We start from the raw sequence: 15,086 nt of genomic DNA, 5'->3' as shown, positions 1-15,086 counted from the left end.
TTTTGAGACATGAGATTTGGAACCTAACAAACAGGAATAACTAGATGTGTCCTCCTTGATTCATTTGCAAATCCAGTGGAGCTGCGAGCACTTCTGTACTGTAAGAAAAGTCCTCTCATTCTGCTGCTGAAATGTGTTCTCACCTGTGAAGTTCTGCAAAAGAAAGAAAAAGGAAGGACAAAGTTTAAATGTGAAGTAGGACATCAGTCCTGCAGCTAGTGACATCAGAGATGGACATGGAGGAATGCAGTTTGTGCTCAGACACTGCCATGCACCCAGTTGTGAGCATCCTGGCTTGGAGGCTGTCTGATAGTGAGTGGAGACAGGTGACTCATGCCCTTCCCTTCATCCCTCACCCAAGAAGAACTTCTCCCAAACTATGAATTCTGACCAACGACTGAAATAACACACTGTCACAGGCCTCAAGAAAACAAACCAAGACCGTAAGTTTAGGTGTTTGAGAACCAAAACCAAAACCAAAAAAAAAAAGAAAAGAAAAGAAAAGAAACTAGAGTGTGCCAGCAGTATGGAATGATCTTACTAAGTATAAATGGAACCCAAGGCCTACTCTGATTTTTAAGCAAACAATGATTCTCACAGTGGGGCTCAGACCCCTGTGTGGATAATAGTAATTAGCAGTATAGACAAGATGTATGCAAATGTATTCACTATAGAAATAAAACAGTATTGATTATTAACCCTTCTAATGATCATTTTACAAATATAAGTTAGAAAATATTTTTGAAATTGTATCTTGAGATAAGACCTTCCTTTCACCAAAATGAGCTGCAAATTTAAATGAATAGATAAAAGAGCTAGAAGAAAATGTGGACAAGTGGTTATATAATCAAAGAATGGAAATTGTCTTTCTAAGTATGTTACCTATGACAGAAATCTCAGCAATGACAGAGCCGACTACCTAAAAACTAAAAGCATTCAAACAAATAAAAGAAAAAAAAAATAGTAACAGCAACAATAATCATAGAAAAGTACATAAAATTGAAAGTCTACAACCAACAGAGAAAAAAATTGTCGACACAGAAAGCAAACAAAAATTGAGTATATTTAAAGCAACTACAAATCAATAAGAAGGGATGGGGAGGTAGCTCAGGGAGAGAGCACTTGACTAGCATGTGCAAAGACTTGAGTTCTAACTCCAGCACTCCAAAAAGCAAAACATCAATGAGAAGGTAAGCATTTCATAGGAAAAAATAGTCAAAAGACAAGAATGGACAATTTACAAAGGCAGAAATTCAAATAGGCAATAAACTTTTTAAAGGATAATGTCCTTATTAATCAAATAAATGACAATTTTAAGTACAGATAACTTTTTCACTTATCAATTTGGCAATTAAAAAATAATAACAAAACCTGTTACTGGAAAGAACATGGGGAACCCTATTACCTATAGATGGAAATGACAACTGAGCATTTGGAACTAGATATCAAAAGGCTAAAAATTTGTCTTTCATTTGATATTGGAATTCCAAATTTAACCTAATGAAATAATTGTGGATAATAACAAGAATGAAATAGTGACATTAATCACACCATGTTTGTAAAAGGGAAATAATATTAGATAAATCAACTAACAGACATCTATGCAACAGGATAGCAGGAAATTTAAGATCATATGGGAAAATGTTCATGGACTGTTAAGGTTTAAGGTTGGTTATAAAACTATATGATTTTATACTTATAAATATTATGGGTTTATAAATATTGTATATATCATATATGTATATAAGGTTGCTCCTTGACTTATGATGGGGTTACATAGTGATAAACCCAGCATAAATAAAAAAGATTGTAGGTTGAAAATGCATTCCATACACTTGACCCATCAACCATCAAAGTTTAGCAGCACAGCACTCCGTAGAGCATTGGTTGTTTCCCCTGGTGATGGGGTATCTGGCTGGGAGCTGCAGCTTGCTGCCACTGCCCTGCAGCACAGAGAGGATCGGGCTGCATATCACTAGCCTTGGAAAAGATTGAAATTCAAAGCACAGTTTCTGCTGAATGATTCACTTTTGTACCACCATAAAATCAAAAAATAGTAAGTCAAGCCAAACTGAGTCAGGAATTTTGTGGGGGGCGGGGGGAGAGGGGATATGATGACATATATACTCAGGAAAAGACTAAAAAGATGTAAGCTAAAATATCAGTGATATCTATAAGGGGATTGTGGATATATTCATTTCTTCTTTTTGCTTGTCCATAGTTTCTGAATTTTCTTTAGATAGCATGTAACATTTTATAGCAATTTCTGGGTTTTTAAAAATAGCTTTTTAACAAGCTTAGAGGAAAAACAAACAAACCAACAGGCTCAGGTTTCTTCCACCAAACTAAATGGCTTTCATTTACTGCTTTCAAGGTTCACGCTGCCTCTCTCTCTCCCCTGATCTGCATCCAACACTGTAATAATTTCCTTCACATCATGAAAAAATTATCCGAAACCCCAAGCTCACTCATTCAATTAACTCCCTACCTCTTTCTTACTCAATATTCAATTAACATTGAATCACTTTAAGTCTTTCTATTTTAAAAACTGCTCTGGTTAATCTGGCTTTTTCCCCCTCAATGACCAGCTCCAGCTCTTCTTTGTACTTCTGAGACTTTGGACCTGTCCGAACACAAGAGGATGTTTGTAAACAGGTCATTCTGTTGTTCTGCAGAGGGAAACCTCACCCATCCTCCAGTGTCCACTCTATAGAGTAATAAAATGGGTGGCAAAATGGGACCATGCTGCAGCTTCCATCTTATAACAAGGTGGCATGCAAAGCAGGGTACAGCACAATGAGACATGAAAATATCAGACACGGGTCAAGCTAAAAATCTCCTTTGGTACATAAGCTCTACTGCTTCTCTGCAGTCAGCTCCCTGTGTGACTTTAGACAAGTAGTTTAATTGCCTTGGGCATCCATTACAACATCTCCATAGCATCATTTCTAAACAACATCTAAACCAATGGTAGGTTACATCCTTCCTAACACAAATTGTTAGAACAAATCCCTTAAAGTAGACCATAGCCCAGTGCCACCACAAATACGTTCCTTTTCAAAACTCTGTATACTGAAGGCATTGAGTCTAAAGTATTCTGATATCCATTACATTTTATGAATGATGGACTTTGTCCATCATTTTCCTGTGATTCTGTCCACTCTTCATCTTCCTATTCCATCCCCCTGCATTGATGCAGGTCTTGTGGGAATCACTTATTTACCTATGAAGATTAAAGATTGGCCCTTTACTTTTTAATCCAATGGAAGTTTGTCATTTGCAATGCTTTGATCTATTACAACTTATCAGATATGTTATTTCAAGGTAAAAAGTGGGGCTGTCAGAAAACAGAAGAGCAATAATTGTAAGAGATATTTAGGTGACCCCAGAAACTTGCAAACCCAATACTGTTCTCAAATCGAAGTACAAAACGATCTCCCTGAACCCCCAGATCTGAGAGAGAGGGGTGGGGCCAAAACTGTCTCAAAACACAGGAGAAGGTGTGGAGAAATGGGATCATTACTATTGGAAACATACAAATGGGACATTCACTCTAAGTGACAATTTCTCTTCAAACCAAGCACATACTTATCAAATGATCTAGCAATAACACTCTTGGGCATTTATACCACAGAAACGGGAACTTATGTCCACCCAAAGCCTCTACACAGGTATTCATAGGTTTACTCATAATAACCCAAAATAGGAAACAGTTTTAATTCATTTAACGAGCGAATGACTAGACAAACAATGATACATCCAAACCATGAAATACTATTCAGCAACCAAAACAGAACAAACTGTTGACACACAACTTGAATGAATCACAAAGGATGAAGCAGAGTAAAAAAATTTTTTAAATCTCGAATTTTGGATTTGTATTATTCCATTTACAACACATTCTTGAAAGGAAAAGATTATAATGGACAAAGTATTAAAGATGGCCAGTGTTGGGCAGCCAAGGAAGAAGTGGTTGTGGCTATAAAAGTGTTGCACAAGGGATCCTTGCAATGGAATTGTCCTGCATCTTCACTATTGTGGTGCCACACAAATCTACACAGGTAATAAAATTACACAGAACTAAATACGAATGAGTATGTGTAAAACTGGTAGAATCCAGGTACAGTCACCAGATTGTATCGATGTCGACTTTCTCCTTTTAATATTGTATTGTAATTATGCATAATGCTGAGAGAGACAGAGACAGAAAAAGAAATTCTAACAGCATACTTATGGATGATAAAGATCTAGAGAATCAACTTTAGTATTGAATTTTTTTCTGGAAAGTTTTATCAAATGGAAATGCAAATCTCTCCTATAGTCCACATTTCCTGAAATTTTAAATTATTCCTAACTTTAGGTGTTCTATTTTGTGGTGGTTGTCATGGTGATGTTTAAAGAGAGGAGAGCTGTAAAGTGCTATATGAAGGATCCTATTTTCTCCAAGGAGCTGGAATACATTTCCATAGTGTAGCATATGCCATTGGTTCCCCACCCACTGGGCTTGGCCAATCTCAGAGTCACCTGCAGACAGAAGTGCCAGGGAGTTGTCAACTTAGGAGCAGCCCTCAAGCAATGAAAGGCAAGAGCCCAGGGGCGGTGCTGTGTCCTCCTCTACGATGGTAGGCTGAACCTGAGGGTGTATGACATCTTCTGTCAAAGGACCCAAAAGGACTGAACCTCTCAGCAGTGACCTGCTCACAATCACACATTACGTGGCCCTTCCTTCTTCCCAGTCACCCTCTCCCTCCCAAGTAAACCAACTGAACCCATTTCCTTGTCTCAGAGGGTCCTTGTGGAAGGACCCAAATTAAAACTGAAGAAAAAGATTCTGAACCCATTTTTAACAACTGAGATTTTATGTTCCCTAATCAATGACAAGGCTACAAAACTTTTGGAGCCTTAACAAAATACAGTATGTTTATTTATGACTGACAACACCCTCAAGTAAACACAGGGGTAGGCATTTCTGAAGCTTCTTGCCTAGTAATAAGCTCAGACATTGACCACAAGCCTATTTGTTTAACAACTAACTGTAAAGCCTTATTCAAACAGGTTACATTCACAGAAGCAAATCCCCTTCCTAGAAAACTCAGTTACGAGCCTCACAATCTTTCGGTGTGCAGTGTCCCAGAAGATTATAACAGATCTAAAATATTCCTATCACCTAACAATGTCATAGCCATTATATCTTCATAGCATAACCTGTGACTCACCTGTCTGTTGTGATGCTGGTATAAACACACTGATTGTACTGTCAGTTGTAAAAAGTATAGCATACAATTATGTATAGTACATAATGATTGGCAATGATAATAACTACAGTTTGTGTATTTACTATTCTATACTTTTTTCACGATTTTGGAGTATACTCCTACTTTTTAAAAAAGTTTGCTATTAAAATACACTATGTTACACTGGCAGCAGTCTCATCCATCACGTGTTGACCAAGTCTCTTGATAACATCAGGAAATCACATGCTAGGATGTTTAAGTACACTCTTTCTGTTCACACATCAATAAAATCACCTAACAATATATTTCTCAGAATGTATCCCTGTCATTACATGACACATGACTACATTTGTGTCCTAGTTTCTAGAAAAGATCATCCTGCATCCATCCAAAAAGATGAGATGCTGGCCATTTTCCAACAGGCCAGCCCAGTGACAGGAACATCAACATAAAGCAAATTCTGGTCAGATTGATGAAGAAAGCAACAGGGATTCTGAAAACCTTTAGTTTCCTAAAAACCATTCTAAATATATCCACCATGGTTCTATTAATAGTTTCCCTCAATTTGGCTTGGTGTCAAGGGACAAGGTCACCCTCCATTGTCACTGTTTTTGGAAATTAATATAATAAAATGTTTATTAATGATTACAATGAATTATAATTTACACAACACCTTATATACAGGATTTTCCTTCACCTTCAATCAAGTTCATTGAGGTAGATAAGGATTATTCTTTCCTTTTTACAGAAAACACAGCAAAGACTAGAAAGATGTAATAACTTGGGTAAATCACAGCCAGCGTGAAGCTTTGATGATAGAATTAATGACAATGAGAACAAAAAAAGAAAAGAAAAGAAAGAAAGAAAAAAAGAAAGGCTGCATGTTCCATGACTGCGTGTGAGTTTTCTGGCAAGCGTGTGCTGAAAGCAGATTTGCTTCTGCAAATGTAACCTGTTTGAATAAGGCTTTACCTTGGTTGTTAAACAGGCTGATGGTCAAACAGGCTTGTGGATATGATCAGAAAAGCAGAATAAGAGACAGCTTTTGAAATTTGCATGACACCATTTTCAAAAGTTCTGCTATAAATATGTCTGTGTCTGTTATAAATATGTTTATGTCTAGGCAAACATCTAGGTACACTTGTATAAGCATGAGAGATGGAGTAGATGAAAGAAAAATGGACTGGGTATCTGAATGTTTGAATACTAGCCCTGCCTAGGTGTACCTGAGAAGTTGGGGTGGGAGGCAATTTTGGTCAAGTCCCTAAGACTTCCTGGGTCTCTGTGTACTTATCAGCAAAATGAAGAGACTGAGTTAGATAAGAAAAGAAAGGCAAGCTCTGTTCCAGTTTGACAACTCTGACTCTAGATAAGATTTTTGTGTAGGAGAAAAGGGATCTGCTGACAGTGTTATGCTCCATGCACTGACTCATTTAACTTCTCCCAAGCATCCTCTCTGTCCCACATGCAGTGGGAGTGATGCCAAAATGTCACCCCCCATGTATGGCAAATTGGCCTGTCCAAGTCTCTGTCACTGCTTTGACCCTCACCTCCATTCTTCCCTCTGTCTTGACTTCATTTGCTCCAGGTTCAATGTCCCAAGAGCCACATCCACCAGGTTGAGCTTAAGACACATAATAGAGAAAGAATCTGGCCTCCATCAACGATCCTAATTGTCACCAGGAATTGCCAATCCACCAAAATGACATGATGGAAAATTGTCCCAACCAATCTACCAGAATGATACATGACAGAAAATTTTTCCAACAGGAGAACAGAGTATTCAAAGAAGAGGGAATTTTGATATGAGACAACCAAAAGGTGATTTATGTCTTCCACATCTGCCTCCCTGAGCGCTCTGGTATGTGCACTTTGGGGGAAAAAAGAGAACCTGAGCCTGCATCCAGCTTTCTAAGGATAGTGGCTGAAGCAGAGATTCTGTCCAGGCAGGACCTTTTAGGGGCAAGCACCCATGCTGTCCCTTTAAATGAATGCTAACATCACTTCACCTTGTTTGTTTCAGATAATGCTCTCCAGAAGAAAATTCAAGGAACCAGTTGACTTGATTGTTCTTTTGGGCTAGTCTAAGTACTTTGCGTGTCCATATGAACTTTGTTTGGGAATTGAGTAAATGTCAAAGATTTTTTTTATGCTGTTTAGTTATTGAGAGGGGAAATGGAATTAAAGGCCATGGTGGATACAGAAATATTTCCAGCACAAAGTAGACCTGTGGCAACTGATGACATCAATCAGAGAGGGGCCAAATCACCAAGTCACTTTTCTAAGTGACCTAGAGTAAACCTTGCTCACTATAATCTTACTATAACACTAAATTCTCTACCAGGGAATGGTGTAGCGGGAGTGCTCCCATTCACTATTTTTGAACATGCAATGTATGAAGAAGCATGGTCTCAAATGAGCATGCTCAAGAATGTGCTCATCTCCACACGTGATCAGGAATCTCTGAAATACAAAGTTGCATGAGAATTCCCAATAAAATCCCCTCACCTCCTGTGTTCAGGGAGACACTGCTTTGAGAGTTATCCCCAATGCTCTCCTTATTTGTACAGATGCTAAATCCCTCTTCACTCTCCCATCTCCTGGCTGTGTTTATTGGCTTTGCTTTCTCCAAGGCAAGAACCGCCATGTTTGATTACAGTTGGATACAAGTGTCCCCCAACCTAGAAGACAGTTTGCTTACCACTTCATTTTTTGTGGTGTTCTTGCAAGAAATACAGCAATGAAGAAACTATCTGGATTCTGGAGGTGTAGGTTGGGGATTCCTTTTCTGGCTCTGACTCTCACCATATTGACAACAACTACATTCTCAAAAAAACCAGCAGAGAAAGTGTTGAGGACAATATTCAGGGTAAGGTGCTATTCAGTGCCTGGGTCACAGGATGCATGGGAACAAATCAGTGTATCATGGATGAGCACCACAATGTCGCCATCAACCCAACTGGACCTAGACCTGGCCCCTCTCTGATTGATGTCATCAGGTTGTCACAGGTCCTCTTTCTTATTCATGCTGGAAATATCTCTGTGTCCACCATGGCTTCGTTTCATCTCCCCCTCACTAACTAATCTGTGTAATAAGGCCACTATGAAAAATCTTTGACATTTACTCAATTCCCAAGCAATTAAAACCTAAAATTCATATGGAGATGCAAAGCCCCTAGACTAACCCAAAAAAGTTAGAAAAAAACAACCAAGTCAGAAGGATGATTCCAAGACTTCATACAGCTACAGATGTCAAAATAGTAAGTTATTGGTATAAAAATAGAGATTAATAGAAAAGAATAGAGAGAACACAAACCAACACATATGGACAAGCAATTTTCAGGACAGTTGCCAAGATAGAAAAAGGAGGGTCTTTTTGACAAATTGTGCTAAAACTAGTGGGTATACATTGAGAGATACATGCTTTAATCCAAAACTCACACTTTATTCAAAAATTAGTTTAAAATGGATTGTAGACCTAAATGTAAAACTTAAAGCTATAAACCTTCTAGAGAAAAGTTTTTGATGTTGACTTAGGAAAAGTTTTCTTAGGTGAGATGTCAAAAGCACAATCTATAAAAGAACAAACTGACAAATTGGTCATCATTATAATTTTAAACTTCTGCTCCTTGTAAAACTTGTTAGAAGAATGAGAATATTGGAGGAAAATATTCACATATCAGACTATGTACAAATCCAGAATATAGATATAACTCTCAAAAGACAATAGTAAAAAAACAACAAAAATATTAAAACCTCAGCAAAGACTTGAACAAAGGTTTCCTCAACAAAGATATACAGAAAAGATGCTCGACATCCAAAGTATTAAGGAAATGCAATTCAAAACCATAATTAACATCCCTACACACCTATTATAATGACTAAAACTCACAAAAACCCACCATTCCAAGTATTGAGGAGAACAGAGAAGAACCAGAATGCTCATAACACTGCTGGTGGGAATATTAAACCAGTATAATCATTCTGGGAAAGTTAAGAAGCTTCTTAAACAGTTAAACATAGGATCCACTCAGGTCTGTTGATAAAAGTTCAAAGTACTTAATTCATCACATGCTGTATTCTCTCCCTTACCTGAACATTAATTTCCAAAAAAACCACTTTGGTGGGATAATTGTCAGTGGATGAATCTATGGTCTTAGGGTCCCAAATGAACGATGTCTTATATTTGTTAAAATAAAAGCAAATAAGTAAGCAAAATTTTAGCAGCATTAAAAAATAGGATCCAGCCATTCTATTAGTAAATGAAAGAAGACAAATGAAAATATGAAAAGATAATGAAAAAATGAAAGATAAATGAAAAAATGCACCTCATTGAATATAAGTGTTCATAGCATCTTCAGTTTAATTTTTAAAAACTATATATTCATCTAGTGAATGGATAAATAAATTGTGGTATATCCATACAGTGGAATACTACTGAACAATAAAAAGGAACACACCATTAATATATGCTGTAATGTTAGTATTTCTCAAGATGCTAATGATGAGTAAAAGAAGCCAGATGGTAAAGAGGAAATATCACATGCTTTCATTTACATACAACCCCTGAAATTCAAAATTATCAACATATTATTCTGTGACTTGTTGTTTTATCAGACAGCTTGTTAGTGATATCCATATTAAATAAAGCAAAATTATTTTCCATGAACAGTCATGAACCATGTAACAATGTTTCAGTCAAAAATGGACCACATAACATGACAGAAATCACATATTTCCTACTGACAACATATCCCATTAGTTTGTACAAGCACATCTATGATGTTTGCACAATGAGTAAATCCCCTGACAGTGCATTTCTCAGAACAAATCCCCATCATTAAGTGACACATGACTTTACTTACATCATTTGCCCTTACCAGGAGCCATGTAAGAGATCTGGTTGCTTTATACCCACAACAACACTTAATATGTTCAGACTTCTTAAATGTAACCATTCCGGGTTATGTAAAATGGCATCACAAGATGGTCTTTAATTTTCATTTTCAAAGATTATGTCTTTGTGTCTTAGTTCTCCCTATCAGATGTTCCAATTTTGAAGAGCAGGAGGCATGAATAATTCAGCTTTGTAGCTCCAACATGTATCACATGGTTAGCACACAGCAACCGATTAATGCTGGTGGAATGAATAAATGATGCATGTTCACAGGCCTCCCAATCCACTAGACTCAGAGTGAACAAACAAAGAAGCCAGAGCTTGGAAGGGAAACAGGCTGTGGAATGCTGGGGGAAGACATCTCTTGAAGTAGTCCACTGTGGGGAGGATACAGGCCAACAGAAGCACTGAACCTGAAGGAAGGAATCCTGCCTTGTTTGCATATTTTACTTCCCTCAGGAATAACTTCTCTGCTGCAAACAGTGAGGCCTCACATCAGGATGCCAAGTGCGGTGAGCAATGAAAGGGGAAATGAAGCCAACGTACATTCGTCTCTCCCTCTTTCAGAATGATGTGTATCCAGGACAAAGAACAGAAGTTGCAGGCTCCTCTACCACCTCGAATTGACTTCTTCATCTCAAGGCAATTTGTTTGATCTCTGCTTTCATTTTTCACACAGAGACCAAATATCGGCCCCCACCAGAAAGAGAATCATTGAGAGGGGTGGATGCTAGTCCATGAAGAGACTGAGATCTGCAACAGTGGGCAAAGGGGATTTGCCGTTGCCGTGATCAGCTGCATCATTGTATGTCCCTTCCTCCCAACCGCTTGTGGCCCTATCTTCCTCCCCAGCCACCAGTGGCATGGCCCTGGCAGCTGCCTCTTTGCAGAAATCTGCACTGAAATTAAACTCATCAAACTGTCAGCCCCATTTTGGGGCTGCTCTCATGTCAGCCCATGTCATGACAAAGCTGATAGAAATGCTGCTATTCAGGCTTCACGGGAGTGTCTGTTTCCTTTTATAAATTGCTTTAAAAAGAAGCTTGAGCAAAAATGCCTGCTTTGCAGTACAGAGCGGGGTGGCTGAGGCACGCAGACCAGCTTTTCTTGCCTGCTTAGTAGCGCTGTGTGACACTTCCTCTAGAAGTTTCAGGACCAGAAGCATCAGGAAGTCAGCAGAGGAAGGGGGAGAGTATTCTGAAAAGAACAATCTTGGGAGAGAAGAAGGAAGAAGGGAAGGGACCAACAGGGTGAAGTCCTTCCTTCCTGAGGTCCTCTTCTTAAACATCACCCAGCACACCTTTGTAAGTCCAAAGTCCTGGCCCCTGGTTAAAACTCAGGAAGATGCAGGGGTAGAGATCAATCTGAGGATCTCTGTCCCAGAGCAACACCAAAGCATCTAAAATATTAGAGGTTCTTTCTTCCAGTCCTTCCAAATGCGTTGGCATTTACAGCGTGGAGAGAGTGGGCAGAGCGGAAGCTGAGGGTTTTTACCCCAAACACAAACAGCCTCCTCTTTGACAGGCTTGTGATTCAGGATTGCTCAGCAACATAAAATCTGTAGGGTAGGGGGAGGAAACATACAGAATTAGCTGAATCCCTGCTGCTTCCACATCTTTAAGCTATTCTCAACCCACCCCATGCACAGGAAAACACACACACACACACACACAATGCATGTTTAATCCTGATGACGAAATGACCCAAGACACAGATTCACATTTCACATTCAGCATCTGAGCACAGAAGTAGAAGGAATCTCAACAACTATCTCTCCCTTGCCTCTCAATTTTAAGATGAGGAAATTGAAGCCCAGAGAAGTCAAATGACTTTTCCAAAAGTGCATAGGTTGATAGTGACAAATAAGGGAAGAGGATCCTTTGATCCTGCTTTTTGGGCTGAATTTGACTGAATGACCAACAAAAACTAATCGGGAAATCAAATCTTTCTATGGAGAAACACAGAGTATGTTGGATCATTGCAGAGAATCACCTGAGAAGAATGGTTTATCTGAGATGATTCTGGAAATGAGAAAAGATCATAGAACAGACACTTTAAAAACAGACCAAAAAATTTATATGGAGCAGATTTACCTTCCCGAAAACAGAGTAAAGTAAACAGTTGAGGGAACTTTGCAATATGTCAACGATAGTTAAGACTTCAGTTTTCAATGATACAAAGGGCCCCAGAAATTCCTGGGCAGTTCTCTGACCATCTTCAAAAGGAGAGTCTGCCTTATAATAGTATTAACATTAATAGCTTTCACTAATTGAGCAGGTATAAGAGCCTTATGTTCATGCTGTTTAACCCTCATGACAACACTATGAATAGATAACAGTACCACCTTCTTCATAGATAAGCCTGAGGTACTAAGAGGTTATGCAATTTTTTAAAGCCATGCAGCCACTGAGAGCCCATTTGAACACAGGAGTATGTTCCAAATCATGTTCTTAAATCAATTCTTGTCCTGGATGGAGGTCAGGAGGAGTACTCTAGATCGACCTCTGCTATGGGCAAGTCAACTCAAGCCAGTTGTCCTTGGTGACCTATAAGGTGATGAATAATCTGAACCTGGCTCTGCCATAGCCATGTGTTTTGGGGCAAAGGTGCAGAGAAAGATTAATTCAGTAAGCCTAAGCTGTCCACACCCTGCACATTCTAAAGCTCTTTTGAACTGTCCTTTAACCATTTCCTGGGAGATAGCCTCTGAGTCCTCAAAATACTCTCATTGGTAAAATTATCTCTGTACCTGGGCCTTGAGCCACAGGTACAATTTGTGCCAATAGTGTTATTTTTGATGGACCTTTGGGCCACAGCACATCAACCTGACCTCTGACCTCTAGGGGGCAGGAGGAAGCCCAAATAGCTAGGGTCAGTCAGCAGGACCTGTATACTCCCACAAAAGTCCTAGACACCAAGGTTCAGATGAGTTTTCCTCATTAGGAAAACTTCACATGTGCTGTCTGACACAATGCCGCTGGGGGGATTGAGCACTATTCGTTGACTATACCAAAAGAGAACAATAAAAATCTCATACCTAGATTCCTCAGGACTCTGTCATTCCAGCCCCTTTCTTTTGCTGATTTTAATCCGTACCCTTTCACTATAAGTTGGAACTGCGAGTAGAACACCTTTTCTGTGTTCTATGAACTCTCTAGCAAATCTGATCAAACCTGAGCAGATTTGGCAGCCCCTGACACTGGAGTTCAACTACCCATCTGGCCCTCAGTAGCTTTGTATCTGAATGAGTGAGCTTACCTATAGCCTTAGATGATTTCCAGAGATTCTTCAACTCTGTCTTTAATGCCACTTTGCAGTTCTCTAGCTTTTTTCTTTTCAAGTCCCATGTACCCTATTTATGCAGACCCAGCCACAGTGAGGATTTCCCTGCTGTTGGTCCCTGATACAAACCCCCAGAAAAGACCTTCTATTGGCAGACAAGGGGTGTGACTGAGTCTCCAAAAAGATGTGTTGTTAAGTCTACTAGGTACAAATGTATTCTCCCCTCCTTCCCTAGTATACAGCCCTATTTTGACTTGATACCTAGGTTCTTGGAATAAAGAATAAATTTCCCAGCCTCTCTTGCAGCTAGCGGTGGCCATGTTACTAAGTACTGAACAATAATACATAAGCAAAAATGTAATATGGGACTCCTGGGGAAAGCCTTAAAGAAAAATGTTCTCACTTCTAATCCTGCTCTCTCCTCATGGGTGGAACACAGCCATGACTGCTGGAGTCTGGGCAGCTCTTGGTCTATAAGGAGGAGGCCGGGTTCTACAGATGGCAGAACAGAGAGATGGAAAACTCCCTGGGAATTCCAAGAAGCCACCTGCCAGCTATGAACTATCTCTTTCGCATTTATTTTTCATGAAAAACAAATCAAGTATCCATCTTGTTTAAGCCACTATTATTTTGGATTTTCTGCCCCACACACAGCTGAACTTTTCCTAACCAACGTAGACTACATCTTCCATCTAATGAGAGATTTTAGCAGGGCTCCCAATTGGAGTCCATCTATTGCCTGTACAAGAAAGCAATGATGATTCATTTAAAAGCACTCTATTCAGAGTACTATCTTCTCCTGTTTCCTACAAATCAAATTACCAAGAGAACAATTGGATTTTTCAAGTCCCTCAAAATGTTCTTTTTAGATGTTCTTGGTATTAAATAGTAACAGAATTTAAATGGCATCAACAAAACACACAGACGTGGCTGCGGTGATAAGTTACATAAATCTGTGGGGGACAAGAGCCCACTAGATGCAGCAAAGATGGGAAAACAGCATAAAATAGGACCTGAGAGGTCTGCTCTAGCTATGACCACCTTGTCACTCAGATTCAGGATCATTTTCCCCGTTCTTAAGGACAGAGAAATTCAAAGAGTTGGTGGTATTAACGGACTGGGGACCTACCTCAATATTTTCATTTCCTGAACATCCATCACAGACCCTGAACTTGAAATCAAAAGTGGAAGTCATGTCTCACTTTCTCTTTCCATCCCGAGTATTGAGCACAATGCTAGCACGGAATAAGCTCCAGGTCAGGAGGCCTAGCTTCGGGCTACAGTCCTGTTATACAGGTGCTATTAACCAAGGGACAAAACCTGAGCCCCGTCACTGTCCTTTTTACTAATCACTTATTGAGCCCTGAATATGTGCCAGTCACTGCACCTAACACTTTCCTTTCATCCACTATAGCTTTTGCAACAACTCTGTGAAGTATGACTATCACTACCCCCACTTTACAAACGAAGCAAATGAGACATGAAGAAGTTAAGTCTCTTACCCCAAATCCCTCAGCTATCAAGGGACAGAACAAGGATTTGAATCCAGCCCTTCTAACTCAAGAGTCCATACAAGCAGCCCCACAGTACTGTGAGCAGAAAGCATGACATGGATGGTGGTGTTATTGCTGCTACTCTTAGTTCTACTACCATTATTATTATTACTGACTCAA

The sequence above is a fragment of the Sciurus vulgaris genome (assembly GCF_902686455.1).
Source record: "Sciurus vulgaris genome assembly, chromosome: 15".
NCBI lineage: Eukaryota > Metazoa > Chordata > Mammalia > Rodentia > Sciuridae > Sciurus > Sciurus vulgaris.
The sequence above is the reverse complement of the archived record's forward strand: the minus strand, read 5'-3'. Positions refer to the sequence as shown.